The 18,659-nt window shown below is 40.2% G+C and overlaps 1 long non-coding RNA gene across 1 annotated transcript in view; it reads left to right on the top strand.

Moving 5' to 3' along the window:
- The first annotated feature begins 11,306 nt into the window (after positions 1-11,306).
- LOC148147297 (uncharacterized) overlaps positions 11,307-18,659 on the top strand; it is a 70,886-nt gene continuing 63,533 nt past the window's right edge. The window contains exon 1 of the long non-coding RNA XR_015759862.1: positions 11,307-11,540. This is a non-coding gene — a long non-coding RNA (uncharacterized LOC148147297). The remainder of the gene's footprint in view (positions 11,541-18,659) is intronic.

Genomic DNA, 18,659 nt, shown 5'->3' with positions numbered 1-18,659 from the left:
ATGCAGCTTCAGCAGTCTTTGCTGAGGCCCTGGGGCACTCCAAAACCAAGCAATCATCAGCCAAAAAGGTCTCAACGTTCATAGCAGCGATCTGAACAGCCTGCCTCCACCTTTGCTCAAGAGGGAGAATACTTTAAGCTGTGAAGATTCTGTTGTTTACCTGAACTTCATAAACTTTACTCTTTTGCATGGTTTTCCGGTCTTGGGCATTCTTTGATAGTGTGTGACCAATTGTCTTTAAACCTGTTTGATGACGAATGGGAAGACATGAATTGACAGGAAACAATGGAAGATGTATAAGGGTTTGTTGTCACAGGACTTATTAATTTCAGTAGTATCAGGCTTTTGTGGGGGTTAAGAGTGGTGTTTGTGTGCTGGTTGGTACAGGAAACATAGGCTTTGTATGTGTTTCTGAGATGGCTCCACTAATGTGCCCTGAATATGAAACCATTCCAGGCAACAATGTGAACAGCTTTGCCTTTTGTATCTTCTGCTTTGGATTATCCAGATTGGATCTGAGCTCTGTGTCTTGGTCCTCCTGCTGTCCTCGAGCAGTGTGCAGCACATCATGACCATAGTGGACAATCTCGTTTGCATAATCTGAAAGGCACTCCAGATCTGTCTCAGCGCCTGAAGCTTATCTTCAGGATGCTGATGGATTGTTCAATTTTACATATGGCAGTCATCATAGCATTGATGGAGTTCATTAGTTAGGTTCCTAATAGGTATCATCAGTCAAGATCAGATTGTACATCGTCTCTGACTTGCCGTGCTCTAAGTGTAACTGCAGGTTTAAGGACACCTTACAAGGATATTGACAGGAATGGAGGATTTGAGCTATATTGAGAGGCTGAAAAGGCTGGGGCTGTTATCCCTGAGTGCCTGAGGCTGAGGGCTGATCTTATAGAGGTTTATAAAATCATGAGGGTCATGGATAGGGTGAGTAAACAAGTTCTTTTCCCTGGCTGGGGGGAATCCAGAACTTGAGGGCATAGGTTTAGGGTGAGGGGGGAAAAATTTAAAAGGGACCTAAGGGGCAACATTTTCATGCAGAGGGTGGTGCATATACACATGAGCTGACAGAGGAAGTGGTGGAGGCGGGTGCAATTACATTTAAAAGATGTCTGGATGGGTATATGAATAGGAAGAGTTTAGAGTGATATGGGCCAAGCACTGGCAAATGGGAGTAGATTAGGTTAGGATATGTTGTCAGCTTGGATGAGTTGGACCGAAGGGTCTGTTTCCTTGGTGTACATCTCCATGACTCTATGACTCCACATCAGGATCTGGGACTGCCAAAGGGAAAAATAATATTATGGCACTCTCTCTGGAAATCTTGTGTCGACCTACCCAAATATCTGATGGTAGTTGAACTCAAGGTGCACACTGATGGAGTGGAAGCCTCAGCAGTTGACCTAAGCTTCTGGTTGATTTAAGAATAAGCAACATTCCATGTATATGCAGTCAATGACACTCTGTTACTGTGGAGATTCAATCGGAGCTGATCACTGAGCACTCACCCATACTGACTGGGTGTTATCACAATGACATTTGCAAATCACTGGCCCTAGCAAACAGCCTACTGATTGACTTTTTTTTCCAGATATGTGGGCCAGTGCTTCAGAGATGCTGGATATCTCTCTCTGCCAGAGATGTGCGGAATTCAGAGAAGATAAAGTGGAGAGTAATGATGACTTTGATGAGCACTGTTAATGGCTAGCAATCAGGGCTGCCTCTAACTGTTTGCAAAGGTCCACCACCAACTCAACCAACAATTGGAGTAACACTGCTGCTTCCAAACGTTAAGGAATAACATGCTTGTGAACCCTGTGTCACTCCTGCGAGGTGCAGCCCTCTGCCACTCTCTCGTCTGCTGTCCTTCGAATAGGTGACTGCTGTTCTTGCTTATATTTATCCTCAACCATTATTCACTATAAAGCTGCCAGGGTGCCAACCATCCTGCAGTGATTCAGAAAACTTCCAAAATACAGAAAGTGACCTCTCAGTAAAAGTCCCATTAACAAACCCGTTTCTCCCTGACTGATAAGGGAGCAGCTATGAGTGCTGAGTTTACTGGAGCAATTCCATCAATTGGATTCAGTACCCTCAGTTAAATGGTTAAGCCACGAGAATATTGTGGCTGCAGTAGAAGGTCAGTGGCTGGGAATTCTGTGGCAAGTAGCTCACCTCCTGACTCCCCAAAGCCCATCCCACACAACGTGCAAGTCATAAGCATGATGGATATTTTCCACTTGCCTGAATGAGTGAAGCTCAATCCACTCAAACAACGCAGCACTATCAAGGACTAGATGAATCCCACCCAACTAGTACCTTAAACATTCACTCCCTTCACACCTCCTGGAACTGTCTCCCTTTGCACTGTGAATGCACCTCCATAGCAGTTCCAGTAGATGGGTCATCACCATGGTCTCGAGGCGTTGTTAATGTGGAAGGCAATAAATGGCGTGCATTGTCAGCACTGGCCACAAAAATCTTTTAAAATTGTCATTGTGTTCTTTGGTCTTGCTTTTGTTGACAAGCTTCAGGAAGTGTTAGTTTGAAAGTGAGTTGAAATATGGCTTCACAAAATGAGTGATTAGCACGTGTTAACAGGCATCCCACCTCCCCGAGGGGCTTATGCACAAACAGTCGAAGGTACTCGAGTTAAATGCAGAAGTCGGTGAATTGGAGCCAGAAAATTAAACAGTGTCTTGAAATATACACAAAGAACTGAAACTGTAAAGAGGCTTGGGAGGGGGGAGGTGGGGGAATTCCAGAGTGTCGGGCTGAGGTGACAAATGTCACGGCCACCAGTGGTGAGCTGAAGGAATCAAGGCTGCACAAAAGGCCAGAGGTAGAGGGACACAGCATTCTTGGAAGGCTGTCGGGCTGGATGAAGTTAAGGTAATAAAATATTGCATTTCATCCAGCGGGCACTTTGTTGTATCCCACTCACAGCCTGAGGCCGAGGAAAGGGTTAAAATACATCCACAACCTTTATGGAATGTGCAAGTATTTAGAGAGTAATATTAAATAGGTCGAATCTCATATGAGTTTGGATTACAGCTTAAGTACAGCAACAGAAGAAATAGTCGTATCAAATTCACAAAATGCATACTTTTTAAAAAAAACACCCGGAGAAACATGCTGTTTGCAATATATTTTCAAATATTAGACACTGTAAGGAGAGAGGAAGGCAGTGCAGTAATTGCAAAGGAATTTTAGCCTGTGCCTATGTGAACTTCAGTTCCTACTTTTTGCATGTACTTATGGTAACCAGAACACTAGTTGTCACTCCCAGTTTTCTCTGACCGCATGTCTTTTCCTGTCTGCTCTGGTGCATCTCATGTAGACCACAAAGCACTGCAAAAAACACACAACATTGAAAACAGATGGGAATGGTAGCCAGCTGCTGGTGTCTAAACAAGGCACTTTCATTTTAGCAAACTAGAACAGCAGCCAATTACTGACAAGAACAGCTTCTTACCCCCTTTAAAAAAACCAAAGAAGTGCAGTGGTGGCCTACTGAGAAAACCATGAAGGCGCTCACAATATTTGTATGAGTATCTTATTAATTACAAAACTCTTTTCTAGTTTGCTGCAGTTAATTGGTGTGCCTTTATCAAACCCATATCCCCTAGATGTTGGTGAAATAAGGTTAGACTGCACATGACTGTGAAGAAGGTACGTTCTTGCAGAAAGCCAAGCTAAGTTGCGTGGGTTATTAACTTTGTTTAAACAATCTTTGGTTTCGGGAAGCAAAAACATTGTAGCCACCAAAACACAGTCAGTTTAATGAGAAAGCAGTTTCCAATTTACTGAAGAATTCTTGGGATATTTTTGGTGGTAGTTTTCGTTATCCGAAAGACATTTGCTGCAATAGATTCACCTACTGGTTGGAAGCAGACACTGCAATTTAACTTGTGTGAGCAACTACAGCTCTGCCAGAATTTGTTAAAAAAGGCACCAAGAGTACATGTAGTATTTCTAGATTGTTACGTTTAAAATATTTCAAAACATTTCTACAAAGCCTTCTTACATTAGCACCTCCATGGAAAGCTGTTAGCAAACTCAAGACAATGTGCACATATTATTTATAGCACAATCCAGTTCATGAGGCTGAGGCAGAAAAGATACATTAAATATCTATGCTGTCTACTTATCTAAATTATTTTTGACTTGCACTAGACAAATTTGTCCATGAGTAAGTGCTGAGGGTGACCTCCTAAATCTTCATTTTGACCCTCTCAAGTGTAAAGAACATGGGGTCAGAACAACTCTCACTTTTCAATTGTTAATGTAAGTACCGACATTCAGATCAATACTTCTTCTGACACAGGTAACACTTAACTGCACGTGCAGCAAGTCTGCATTCCACAAAGCTCTTGATATTTCTGTGCTATCATTCGCTACAGATACACGAAAAATTCTTTATCAATCCAGAAAATGTAAAGTTAATAAAAATCACGTAGTGAGTATTAACTTTGGGAAACCATTATAAGGCAATCAAAATTTTATGATATCAGGAAATACAGATGGATATGAGTGACAATGCAAAATGAACAAATACTAATTGTTTTACTTATGCAAGTCAAATTGTGAATTAGTGTACTTTAATTGCTATTAAAGTTTGGCACAATAGCTACAATTTATTAAAGTGACAATATATTCAGCAGCAAGTCCATTCAAAATGTACTTCTACAAGTTATTGAGATGAAAATTTAATGGTCCCAATTGGTCATGTGATCACTTGTTTAAACATTTGAATAGAAGCATAAGTAATAAGTTAGAGAGATTCAGCATGTTTTATTTATTAAAAAATGCAGTTAGGGGAAGGCAGTGACATAATGGTAATGTCACTGGACTGCTATTCAAGAAGAGACAAGATCAGAGTGGTGCCGGAAAAGCACAGCAGGTCAGGCAGCATCCGAGGAGCAGGAAAATCAATATTTTGGGTAAAAGCCCTTCATCAGGAATGTTTCAGGCAGTTCTCACTTTTGCCTGATATTCAAGAACTCCAGGCTACTGTTCAGTTTGAAGCCCACCAGGACAAATGGTGAAATTTGAATTCTGCAAAAGTCTAGAATGTAAAGTTAACCTAATGGCAACTTTATAGCCAGTGCTCTAAAATCCCATGGGCAATAAATGCTGACTTAGCTAATGACGTGCACATTCCATAATCAAACAAAAAAACATTATCACTTACGTGACAAATTAGTACCAGAGAACAAGTGTGTTACAAATCTGCAGTGTTCTCAGATATACAAGCTAGTATATTTATTTCCCCAGTATATTGAAGGTCAATGGAAAGGAGTTGATCAATTATGTATGGTGGAAGTCCAAAACAGTTCTGACAGTATCATTCATGCTTTCAGATAACTGGATGGCTCTCATCATCTCATTTTTTGAAAGAAATGGGTGTCTGATTAGAATAAGGCATGTGTGAAGTGTACTTACAATCTGATAAAGACATGTGTAAGTGATTGGGAGATGAATAGGTTCACAGATTGTTACATAACCAGACATACAATGACGTGCAACACTCTGGAGAACTAAAAGAAACCTTCACAAATTTGAAATGTTTCTAAAAGATGTATCAAGTCATAGAAATAGAGACTCTGTTACCTGACCAAATTCATCAGGTTCTTGACTAGTTGTGTAAAAGATACCATTGAGTGTAATAGCATTAATTCAATTTAAAAAACTGATGGCTTCCATAGCATCGGCCCAAATTATGTCAAAAGTTTCCTTTACTATGTTTTATAAGAAAGCAAAATTTAGAATCAGCAAAATTTAGAATCAAACTACAACTACAAACTTGATGTAATGCATTAATTGGACATATGATTTGTACCTCACTGATGCCCTGTGATTTTGGAGGTGTGGGGTACTACAGGATTTAACATTGTTGCAATAGAGGAATTAAAGGAAAACTTGCATTGACATCACACCTTTCATTAACTTCAGGCCAGTCCTAAGTTTTTTTGCAGCAAATTATGTGTTTGAAGTATAGACATTGTTTTAATGAAAGGAAGACAGCAACCGATTTGTTAAAAGCAAGTTCCCACACACAAAATGACAAGGTATTTCAAATGATATTGCTGAGGGTGATCTCTGATCTGCAAAATAGTGTCTGAGCATTCTTTTACATCCAACTAAGAAGACGCACAGGGCCTCAACTTAACATTTTTTCTGAAAGATGGCTGAGGGAAAACGGTGTCAGATGGATCAGAATCAATCCGTGGAAGAAGTGAAGCAAATACATTAATTTTGCTGTATGTCTTAGGCCCCAAGAAAGAGTAGCCCCAAGGAAATGGGAGCTGGTTGCACCTAAAATGAATACTTTCACAACACAAAAAACAGAGCAGGAAAATTTCATTAATCAGACAAGCTACGAGCGCTCATTAAGGCCACACATTTCTACAGTATATTAAACATGTACAGCACTGAGGAATATTTGACCCTGACATTGTCTTAGTTATAATAATGTCTATGAGACCATGAGTTCCCTCTGCATAACAAGGTTTCATCTGAAAGTAGAAACAGTAATATTTACAGCACGGAAGGTGGTCATTATTAAACACCGAAGGTTAAATGTTTCATTAGACAGAGTGCAGGTATACACTTTTCAGGCCAGTTTTACTGCAACACATCACAAAACTCTAACCCATTGATTAAATGTTCACATATTTATACACACAATTTTGTCCTTGTTATCTTTTAATTAATATATAAACATCACCTATTCCTGAGATCCATGTAGTCTCAGGCATCCTGCCAGACCCTATGAGACAATAGCAGTCATCTCTTGGCTGTGGAGAAAGTGAGGTCTGCAGATGCTGGAGATCAGAGCTGAAAATGTGTTGCTGAAAAAGCACAGCAGGTCAGGCAGCATCCAGGGAACAGAAGAATCGACGTTTCGGGCATAAACCCTGAAGAAGGGCTTATGCCCGAAACGTCGATTCTCCTGTTCCCTGGATGCTGCCTGACCTGCTGCGCTTTTCCAGCAACACATTTTCATCTCTTGGCTGTGTCACTGTAAAGGGTGATCCCACTTATTCCCACTTTCCACCCCTTAGTCTGTAGTCCTGGTGATATGGTGTTTCAAATTTATTTCACTGTGATGAGGGTTTCTGCCTCTACTAACTTTGAGAGTAGGTTCTAAACCGCATTCATGGGTGAAATATCTTCTCAACTTCCTTCTGAGCCTTTCACTAATCACTCTAGATTTATGCCATCTTATTCTTGACCTCTCTGTTTTAGAAAATAGTCCCTCCCTAGCGATTCAATTTAGGCCCTACATAATTTTATCAATACAGTCTATACTCACCTTTTTTCCCAATCCAATCCTCCATCACAGAAAAAAATCTCCACTCCTGACAACACCCCCACGAGTTTCTCTGTACCCTGATCACATCATGCTGTATGACCAGAACCAAACACTGTACTCTAGCTGTACACTAACTGGTGCTTTTTTTTAAAAAATGCAACCATAATCCCCCTGCTCTTACAATCTTGGCCAACAAAGGAAAGTATGTGACCTCTTGCACACATTTTCTGTTACCTTCAGGGATTTCTGGCCATGGATTTCTGGCCATGCATTTCAAAATACCCCATTCTCTATACTTTATAATATCCTACTATTTATTGCATATTCCAAAATGCATGATTTCACACTTTTCTGTATTGAATTCCATTTGCAAACATTTTGCCTGCATGACTAGTCCATTGTCAAAATGTGTGGAGCTGGAAAAGCAGGTCGGGCAGCATTCGAGGAACAGGAGAATCGATGTTTTGGGCATAAGCTCTCATTCCTGATGAAGGGCTTATGCCTGAAACGTCGATCCTCCTACTCCCCAGATGCTGCCTGACCTGCTGTGCTTTTCCAGTGCCACACCTTTTGACTCTGATCTCTGGCATCTGCAGTCTCCACTTTCTCCATGACTAGTCCATTGATAACTTTCTTGCAATCTACATCCACATTATTGATGTTTCATCTGCAAACGTCGTAATCACGGCCTTTACATTTAAGTTTAAAGGATATTGCAGTCATAGAAACTAAAGTTGTTGCAGACTGTTTGCAAAATAGAAAGCATAAAAACATTAAACAACAGAGAGAGAGAAATGCAGCATTTGGTGTTGGAAAGGGGGAGGGGACCAATTTCAGCTGCCAGTGCACATCCTGAGAATGGATGGGAGCAGGCGACTGGAGAGGTCACTGTGCCAATGACATGCTCGAGGACTGCTCTGCAGGAAATATGTACCTCATTCGATCTATATTCAGCTGGTGCACTGAAATACAGTTGAGATGTCATGAACCTTGACTGCGGAGGATAACAATGGACTCCTGGGAGACTTGTCTTTATGGGTTAAATATTCGTTGGATGGTGGACTGCCTTAAAGTGAAGGTACTGTGAAATCTGCCTGGGAAATAAACGTTGACTTCCATAACCTGGTGCTCAATGTTGCAAACAAAGTGAGGCATTTTGAGCGTGAAATCCTTTCCTGTTTATGTAGGTGATGGGCACTGGGTGAGGAAACAGGTGGAGGCCACATAGAATCTATAACCCTGAGCAACACTATAAAATCATACATATTGCTCCGACTGCTGTCGGTTGTCCAGTGGGAAGGAAATGACCTGCTCAAACAATGAGCCTGTGAATTGCTTCATGTTATCTAAATACAGTTGATACCTTTATGCTTACAGTGCCCCTAGTGGCAGCTGAAACAATTTGGATGTGTAGGATTTCAGTGGAGTGTGACTTTTGCAGTCACTGCTGATGCTGTTCTTAGTCTGGATGCAGCAGGTAGCTGATATCCACTAGGGCCTCCCTGGTGAGTAGATACCACTATCTCCTTGGAGCTGCTATCAGACAAGGAGAATTATGTGCCTCTTAGTCTATATACTGCAGGGAAGGATATTGTTAAGTTCCTGCTTTGTGATCCCTCTGTTGGCCTTTCTTCCACCAAACAGAGATGTAGAGCTATTTCTTATACCAGTACAATGGCTGTAAGAGTTGGAATAAAATAAAGACAGCCCCAGAGCAATAATTAGAAACGGTAGATGAAAATCTTGGAGGCAATAATGGAATAATGCTGGAGAAACATTGTCAGCAATGGCCTGAAAATGTGGCAGTCTTACATCAGGTATTGTTCAGCTGACTTCCAGATGGAACATAGCACCTGTCAAAGCTGAATGACCAATTGCTATGAGTAACGCACGCTGGGTTCCACAGTCCAGCCAAGATTTAATGAAAACTTTGAAAACATTGGAGGGAAGGTACTTGCCATTTGAAGTGTTCCCTTTCTAATTTAACTGTCAAGCAATCTTTCCTTCTCTCAAAGCCTTACACCTCCTGTTAAAAGGCCTTAGACTTCTCTCCTCCTTCTTATCCATCCACGAGCTGCCCCTTTCAAGCTCTGATTGACCCTAAGGTTTCAAGAGTCCATCTGTCATCCTTAATTGATAGCAACCCTCCCTCTAACTATTAATTAGCTATCCCAAGGATAATAAAGCAATGACTGTATCCACACAGGACGGGGCTTAGAACCCACAATTTAGTCAGTTAGTGCGGGGTAAAAAGGCTCACAAGGAAAATCCTGCACCGAGTCACATTATTCATTTCAATGCAGCTGGATGTTCCTGAAGTTGGCGTAAGTTTGATTGAAAAGAAATGGGATCAGCGAGAGGAGGCCTAGCAATGCAGAATTCTGTTTGGTTTTTTGATTGGGTTTGCTCAACTGCCACCTGAAAAATCAAATATCAGTTTCTCGTTGTGTTCCTATACAGAAGGCCTCGGGTGACATGATCAACTCCAGCCAGCACTGTCTGGATGTCATTACAAGTGATGTTGCCTCAGCTGATGACACTACTCTCTGTAGAGTGGTTAACTTGCTGTTTGAAAGACAAGCCAATGACTGCATCACTAGGGGCAGTTATAGGTCGGGCTGAGTAGTGAGCAGACAAATGATTTGTTATCTTCAGCACTGAAAGTTAATAACTCTGTTTGGAAAGGTACAAGGTAGATTCAATAATCCTGCACTGCTAACAGAGAGCCATTCTTAAAGAGAGGGTCTCAGAAAAGCAGACTACATTATGGCTTTATCTCCATACCAGAGCCCCTTAAGCACAGCTCTGAACTGGGAGCCTTGTATCTTTATCCTTGGGGAGAAGCAGAAAAAAAGGGTCTAAAAGGTGGCAGAATGTTGGGAATTCCAAGAACTTGCCATGATTGACAAATATAGTAATGCAAAATTCTATAAAATCGCTGATGAAACTTCATTCTCATTTTTGTCAGACCACAGAAGAAAAATATCTTTCACTCTTTGACTCAGGAGTGTATAAGGCATGTGCTTCTGTGTCATTGGAAAGCAACATCTCCAATGTTTAAAAGAGTAGACATACAAGAGTTGATAGCTCCTAACTAAGACCACCTGCCCTGTAACTACACCCCCACCATCCAATATTTCCTCATTAAAATCAGGTTTCCTACTCCTTTCTGATCAGTGCACTGAGTGATTTCATTGTTCATGATTGTTAACAACTTGCAAAAGCAAGAAGTGAGAGCAGCATGTATTCACAACTACCCTGAGCAACAGATGGAAAATAAGATTGGTGCCAGTAAAACAACTGGCCTATCAGTTCAGTGTGCCACCACTATGATGATAGCTGCCTGAACATGTTTACTGGAACCTAGCCTTTTTAAAGTTAAAATGAGAGCTACAGCAGGAAAGAACATCAGCAGGGCAGCAAGAAAAACAACTGTTTTAACCTTTCCCTCCTGTTCCTCCCTACTGTTTTTACTGGCACAGAATCTTCTGTCAGGGGCTATGCAAATGAAGCTGAATTCTTGTAGCATTGAGGAGGAGGACATAATGTATCTTTTATCACTCACAACATATCTCCTGTTAAATGGGATCATTCTCATTTTCCGAAGTCTGTAAAATTTCAATTTCCCTGAAGGCATGGAGAGTGAAATAAACAGGTACTTGCTGTACCCTGTGTGTTATTCAACCCAACGTGATTATTAAATGTTCTATATATGTGCCAGTTTCTTGGTTAGTTTGAAATAGTAGATCAACAACATGGGGTAAAGGCAGTTTAATCAAACCTAACGACGTAGTTTAATTCTGTTGTTGTATTACACATTTCCCAGAACCATCCGACTGTGTATGGAAGATGGAAAATATGGAAAGGAATTTTCCATTTAGCAAACAATTCTGTTGCAAAACTAATCTGTGTGTCATAATTGTGGTTTGAAGACATAGAAAGGGATTTATTAAAAATCATCTGTGATGTAAGGAGATATATTTTCTAATAGATTTACATTAGCCATAACCAACCCTTTCACAACACTTACCAAGTACCAGAACGTCATTACCTAAAAGGAAAAGGGCCACAGACACATCGGAGCACCACCATCTGCAAGTACAGGCAGCCTCCGGGTTGCAAACACGTTCCATTCTGGACTCTGTTTGCAAGCTGATTTGTACGTACGTCAGAGCACAATGCAGGACAGGACAACACAAAGGAACTGTTTGTAAGTACAGAAAATGTCGGGTCTTTAAAATTACACCGCTGTATGAGATTTTGGTCGTAAGTACAAGAGTCCATAAGTCGGACATTCTTAAATTGAGAACCCTCTGTACTCCTACATACCACGCCCATCTGATTTGGAATGATATCACTGATCCTTAACAGTGATTGTGTTACAATACTTGAACTCACTCCCTAGTGGCCCCATGGAAGCACCTACATTACGTCCATTGCTGTAGTTCAAGAAGGCATCTCACCATCACTTCTCATCATGATGTTTATAACCCACAAATGAATGAACTATAATCATGTTTAATAATTAACACAGAAAGAGATTTATGTCTTTGCAAAAAGATCAACATACAAGAGTACTGCTTAACCTTCAAATGAGCTTCATGACAAAATATATCCCTAATTTTCCTTCAAAGAACTTAAGTAATCAACTTGCAATGTAATGCTTCTATGTGTTACCTTCTCAATTGTAATGGACTGTGTTTTTTGCAATATCTTTGATTTCATTGTCAGCATATTGGTGAAAATATTGTTTTCACCAAAGGTAAAAAATCCTTAAGACAAGATACTTTATTTCTGAAAGCAAGAGTTTTAATTATTCTACAATTTTAATGATAAAACTTCCCAGTTTCCTTTGGATTTAACTTTTTATACCTATGTGTACCTTTTAGGAGAGGGTAGGAACTCTGGGCAGAATCCTTGGGCCTGCCTGCACCTATCCAAACTTACGTGGGTGGGTTAATTGGGTGGAAGGCAGAATCTCAGTGTCCCAATGATATGTTAACATTTCACCATTAAGTTCTCAGCAATATTTTCTATAATATTTTTTGCTGCTGTCCGGATCTCTGAGGTCCTGGAAGCAGAAACCATTCATTGACAACCAATTGACAATATTGGTTTCCAGCATCTGTAGCCCTTGTTTTTACCCAATATTGCTAATGCATACAGTCATGAAATGTGGAGAGAATTTTGATTTTCAGAATCTTTCAAGCAGGTTAGCATTCCCATCTTACATATTCTGCATTTGTTAGCATGCTATCAATACTCATTAACATCCCAGTCTGTTGGAATTACTTTCATGGGTGCAATCATGCTAGCCAAAAAGTAAACACATGTTCTTGAACCCAGCTATATATGGATAAGATACATATACCCTGGTAGACTAGATTTCCTCCAGGTTTGTTTGGATAGAGTCAAACTCCAAATGTGTATTTGTTTCCTTGATATGCTACTGTACAGAACCGAAATGTGTTTGTGAATAATATAGACACACACACACACAAAGCTTTTTTATGAATAAAGTAGATTCTTGACATAAAAAGAAAAATGCAAAATTCTTCACTAGCTTGGTTCCTTCATAACCAAGCCATTTCTTGACACAAACTCTTCCAGTGTAAGAAGTGAAACCTCATCGGATCAACCAGCTCATGATACTCAGTAATGAGTGGTTTTGCATGTTTTAGTTAATTGCTTCAACTGCAAGGGATGAAGGCTGACTGGATCTATGAGTTTGCCCAAGTGAGGCAACCACATTGGCTGATACCAGAAAGTCTGACTGGTACAGGCAAGTGAGACTAAACTGAAAAGGTTTCTGAAATGAAAAGAGGACTCAGCAGAAAAGGTTCATAGAAAGATGGACTGGGTGGGTGGGGAATGGTAAGGAAATGCACTGGAAGAATTCTGGGATGCCAAGTTTTAGGGCAATATGAAAGAGGGCTGTATCAAATGAAGGTGACCTATAATCTGATTGCTTTCAGTGAGTAAGACAATGCAAAGACTAAGGTTGTGGATATCTTGCATGTGACTGCATCAAGAAGGGGGAAATCAATCATGGGTTGTGGAGGGTGCACCACACCATGTTTAGGTGGCAACAGGGGAGGCTTTCACCCAATACTCAGCAGCCTGAGAAAGGTCCAAAGGGTGATTAGCTTACGTCAAGATCACAAATGGAAAATTTATACCTCATTCCTGATGTATCTATACAGATCAGCAGTTCAATAACAGACTTCTGACTAAATTAACCCAGCAAATGCACTCATATCGCTGAGCTGAAGAGAAAGAAGAAGGAGGAGGAAGCAAAGATAATAATGAAGAAGCAGGAGGAAGTGAAGAACAGGACAGATGAGAAGAAGAAGAAGAAGCAGCGGAGGGGAAGAAGAAGAAAGAAGAGATTGAAGAAGGAAGAGGAGATTGAAGAAGGACTCCATTGTCAGGAGACTGCAATTGTGGATGAACAAGCAGCACATGAAGAGAGGAACCAAGGTTTTTATTGTGCAATGTTGGGTGATTTCTTTAAGAGACAGAGTTAGGTGTGGTAAGTTGAAATCTGTCTAGCATTCTCAATAAGCCCATGTGGAAATAATACCCAACAATTTTGTCCTAGCAACACTGAGGGTCTTGTGGTCCCACTTGTTACTACTGTAGTAACTACTGTGAACATGTTTTCTCAAAAAGATCCGAGAGAAGGTGTGGTGCAGTGGTAGTGTCCATACTTCTGAGACCACTTTTGTCCCACCTGCACCAAAAATTTGTAATAGTAGTTTTGAACAGATTGATGAGGAGAATATTTCCCCAACTCCAAGCCAGAAGGTCTGGGTTTAAGTCCCACCTACTTCAGAGATGCATAGTACCCTGAGCATTGATTAGAACCTATCTTTCGGCAACTTGGACATGAAGAACAGCTGTGTTATGGCCAGTAATGTTACTTGGGTAAGTGGGATTTTAAAAATTAATTGGATGCCTGAGCCTCTGCAGTCAATTAAAAAATAATCAACTTCATTATCCAGACTACTTTATAAAAATGTTTTCTGGTAACATAAAATCTGCTAGCTACACTTGCTGTACCAAACTTTCAAGGCTTGTCAGAGTCATTCAGCCCTTCCATCATCCCTCAATATGAGCTATACTGGAGTTGGCCTAAAAAATGCAGTATTCTCCTCCTGGAGACCATCTGGGCTAGGTGGAGCGGCCACCATGACAGATGTGCTGGGTGTCTGCATAATAGAAAATCCTGTCCATATTTCTCTTGTATCCGTTCAGAAAGCATTACTCTATCAAGGTTAAGCAGATGAATGCTAGTTTTATTTGAATATTTTGATGCAAAGCAAATGACAAAAACACCAGGGACAACGTTTAAAGGTTAAAGGTTGTCACCTTCTTGACCTCCCTCATTAAAACTTTAATCTCTCAGGTTTTTTTTCCCTTCAGTTCAATAACTTCTCAAAACATTGTCTTTCATCAATGTACCCCACCCTCCCAACACCCCCACCTTAATTTGCCAGCTCCTGTTGATCCTGTAATGTGAAATGTCTAAAAGCTGTTTTATCACGGTGAAGATTTTGCAAGTGTGAATGTTACCAATTTTGCAATGTAATGTACTATTTTCCAACAAATGTTTCAAAGGTTGTGGCTAAATTCTGAAGTCCGGTCACGTAAGGTATAGGGACAGAGGGGCCACAGACAGACTGTATATTTCTATATAAAATAGACACAGTGCTATCTGGTGCAGTTATATGATATAAAATATCATATCATAAAATATCTGAGCCCCACATCTTTGACCAGATGGAACTTGCTTGACTAGTCATATATTCACTGTCACATGTATAAAAATATTACATATCTGCTTTGGAATTATTAACCTTTGTTTATTTTCGAGCTACCACCCACCAGTGTCCCTCAATTTCTCCTGCTTATTATTACCAGGATATGAGTCAACTATGTAAGTGACTTGACATTTGCAAGTGATCATGAAATAGCCAAAAGAGCCTTTTTAAAGTTTAAGCATTCTTCTTAGGTGAAAGCTTTTTTTTTTCAAATGGGAACAATGAATTTTGACTGAGATTGAGAACTGCCAAACATATGTTCCTCATCAGTCTGAGCCAGCCAATGACCTTCACCAACTAATTTCTTCTGAGAAGTGAACTGAGGTCACAGTACTGAAAGGCAATGGCTCTAAGCCATTGATCCCTGGTTTAACTTTCAAATTAAAGACTGTGACAAATTCATGGAACAAGAAAATACTGCTGACACCCCATAATCTTTTGCAAATGGCAAGTGCTTTCTGATTAAGTGATGGCTATTCCACTTCTGCAACTCTTTCTATAGCAGAAATTCTTGAAATAGATGTAGCAAAGGGAATTCTCAAAATCCTAGAAAACAATCAATAGGGTGTGGTGAGCTCTATGGGACATCAAACACAGCAAAGCAGAAGAGGAAGTACCCACGGTGGATTTAACACATAAATTACTAAATTAATACATCCAAGGACACCATGAGTTCCTAAATGCTTTGCATTACAGGCCACTGATGACAAATCACAGCTGAAGCATGGATTATTTAGCTTAAAGATCAGTCCATCAGTTTGTTTCACAATAGTTCTCTGATTAATTAAATATGCTTAAAATACACTTTTCATGTCTGATACTGGTTCAGCCAGCCATCTTTAGCATTAGACAAACAGACATTGATGTTTTGCTCAACATTTTATTAATAGACCCATAATTCCAGAAAGGTTGCAATGAATCTGAACAATAAGGTGGGTTAAGTTACTTTCATTGTAAAATTGGTGTGTTAAATGAAAATTAAAATTTTTCAATGTTATGCACTTCAATGAATTAGGGTACTTCCAAAGTTACACTCAAGTGACCAACAATTGGGAAGCAAGAGAGATTAGAAGAATACTGCTCATGTATGCACTCATGTGGGCATCATCCTTGCATATTGTGCAAGGAATGAAGGAAAAATTGGATGCAATTGTAATGGACAGTGAAGAAGGTTACCTCCGAATACAATGTGATCTTGATCAGATGGGCCAATGGGCCAAGGTGTGGCAGATGGTGCTGCATCTTGGAAAGTCAAATCAGGGCAGGACTTAGATGCTTAATGGTAAGGTCTTGGGGAGTGTTGCTGAACAAAGAGACCTTGGGTGCAGGTTCATAGTTCCTTGAAAGTGGTATTGCAGATAGATAAGATAGTAAAGAAGGCATTTGGTATGTTTTTCTTAATTGGTCAGAGCATTGAGGAATTGGGAGGTCATGTTGCAGCTGTACGGGACATTGGTTAGGACACTTTTGGAATATTGTGTGCAATTCTGACCTCCCTCCTATTGTAAAAATGTTATAAAACTTGAAAGGGTTCAGAACAGATTTACAAGGATGTTGCCAGGGTTGGAGGGTTTGAGCAATAAGGAGAGGCTGAATAGGCTGGGGCTGTTTTCCCTGGAACATCGGAGGCTGAGGTGTGACAAGATAAAGGTTTATAAAATCATAAGGTGATGGATAAGGTAAATAGACAAGGTCATTTCCCTGGGGTGAGGGAGTCCAAAACTGTAGGGCATTGGTTTAGGATGAGACAGAAAATTTTAAAAGGGACCGAGGAGCAACTCTTTCATACAGACTGTGGTGCATGTATGGAATGAGCTGTCAGAAGAAATGGTGGAGGTTGATACAATTATAAAATTTAAAAGGTATCTGGATGGGTGTATGAAAAAGAAGGATTTAGAGGGAAATGGGCCAAGTGCTAACAAATGGGACCAGATTAGTTGAACATATCTGGTCAGCATGGATGAGTTGGACCAAAGGGTCTGTTTCTGTGCTGTACAGCTCTATGACTCTCTGACTCTAAAATGCAAAAGTGATAAATTAAAATTTGCAGACGGCTGCAGATCATAATAGATGGCATAAGTACATAGAATGGAAGGACATTCAACCAATGAGCAGAAGATGAAACAAGTTTGAATGGCCATTTCGTAAGAGCTATATATCAGGCCACACACCAGGAGGTGATGCAAACCTGTGCTTGCAAGTGTCTGGATTGCTGTGCCAAGGTAAGCAATGAGGAAGAAGAGGACGTGCACATAAGTCAGTTGTATATGTAAGTCACATATGTGGAGGAAGTGACAATTGATAAACTAAGCAAATTATACATGTTTTAAATGTTTGCTTAAGTCCTTCAGAATATTTAACATTGAGCAACCTACTACAAATGAGGCAGTAACAGAAAATACATATATTTTTGAACTAGGACAGCAAGATCAGAAAAAGTGAATCAAAAAGAAAGACTCATTTCTACAGCGTCTTTCGCAACCTAAGAATACCCCAAAGTGCTTTCCAACTAATGAACTAATTGCAAAATGCAGTCTGTGTTGTAACACAGGAAATGTGGAAGCCAATTTGTGTGCAGCAAGGCCAACAAACAGTGTGAGAAAATAACTAGAACAGAGATCCAGGATGAGCTTGCCAATCGGATACATAATTGGCTTATCAGCAGGAGACAGAGAGTAATGGTGGACGGTTGGCTTTCAGACTGGAGACCTGTGATCAGCGGTGTTCCACAGGGATTGGTCTTGGGTCCTCTTTTGCTTGTCATTTATGTGAATGATTTGGATGAGAATATAGGAGACATGGTTAATAAGTTTGCGGATGACACCAAAATTGGTGGCATAGTAAATAGTGAAGAAGGTTTTCTAAGATTACAAACAGACCTTGATCAAATGGATCAATGGGCTGAAAAATGGTATATGGAATTCAATCTGGATAAATATGAGGTGTTGCATTTTGGTACAACAAACAGGGGTAGGGCTTACACAATTAGTGGTGGGGCCTTGGATAGTGATGTAGAACAGAGAGTCACAAGGGTGCAGATATATAATTCCGTGAATTTTGCATCACATATAGACAGGGTGGCTAAAAAGGCGTTTGGCACTTTTGCCCTCATTGCTCAGTGCTTTGAGTATAGGTGTTTGGAAGTAATGTGCAGTTGTACAGGACATTGGTGAGGATGCTTCCAGAATACTGTGTGCCCTTCTGGTCGCCCACTTTTAGGAAGGATATAATAACGCTGGAGAGGGCTCAGAAGAGATTTACCAGGATGTTGCCGGGTATGGAAGGTTTGAGTTATAAAGAGAGGATGGATAGGCTGGGATTTTTTTTTCACTGGAAAGTAGAAGATTGAGAGGTGATCTGATAGAAGTTTATAAAATAATGAAAGGTATTGACAGAGGTAATGATAGTTGTCTTTTCCCTAGGTTGGAGGATTTCAAGACTAAGGTTACATTTTTAAGGTGACAGGAGACAGATTTAAAATAGACATAAGAGGCAAACTCTTTACA

Source organism: Chiloscyllium plagiosum, unplaced genomic scaffold, assembly GCF_037043375.1.
Source record: "Chiloscyllium plagiosum isolate Xiang-an unplaced genomic scaffold, Cpla_swu_hap1 HiC_scaffold_17, whole genome shotgun sequence".
Classification (NCBI taxonomy): Eukaryota; Metazoa; Chordata; class Chondrichthyes; order Orectolobiformes; family Hemiscylliidae; genus Chiloscyllium; species Chiloscyllium plagiosum.
This window is presented reverse-complemented; position numbering and strand designations above follow the sequence as displayed.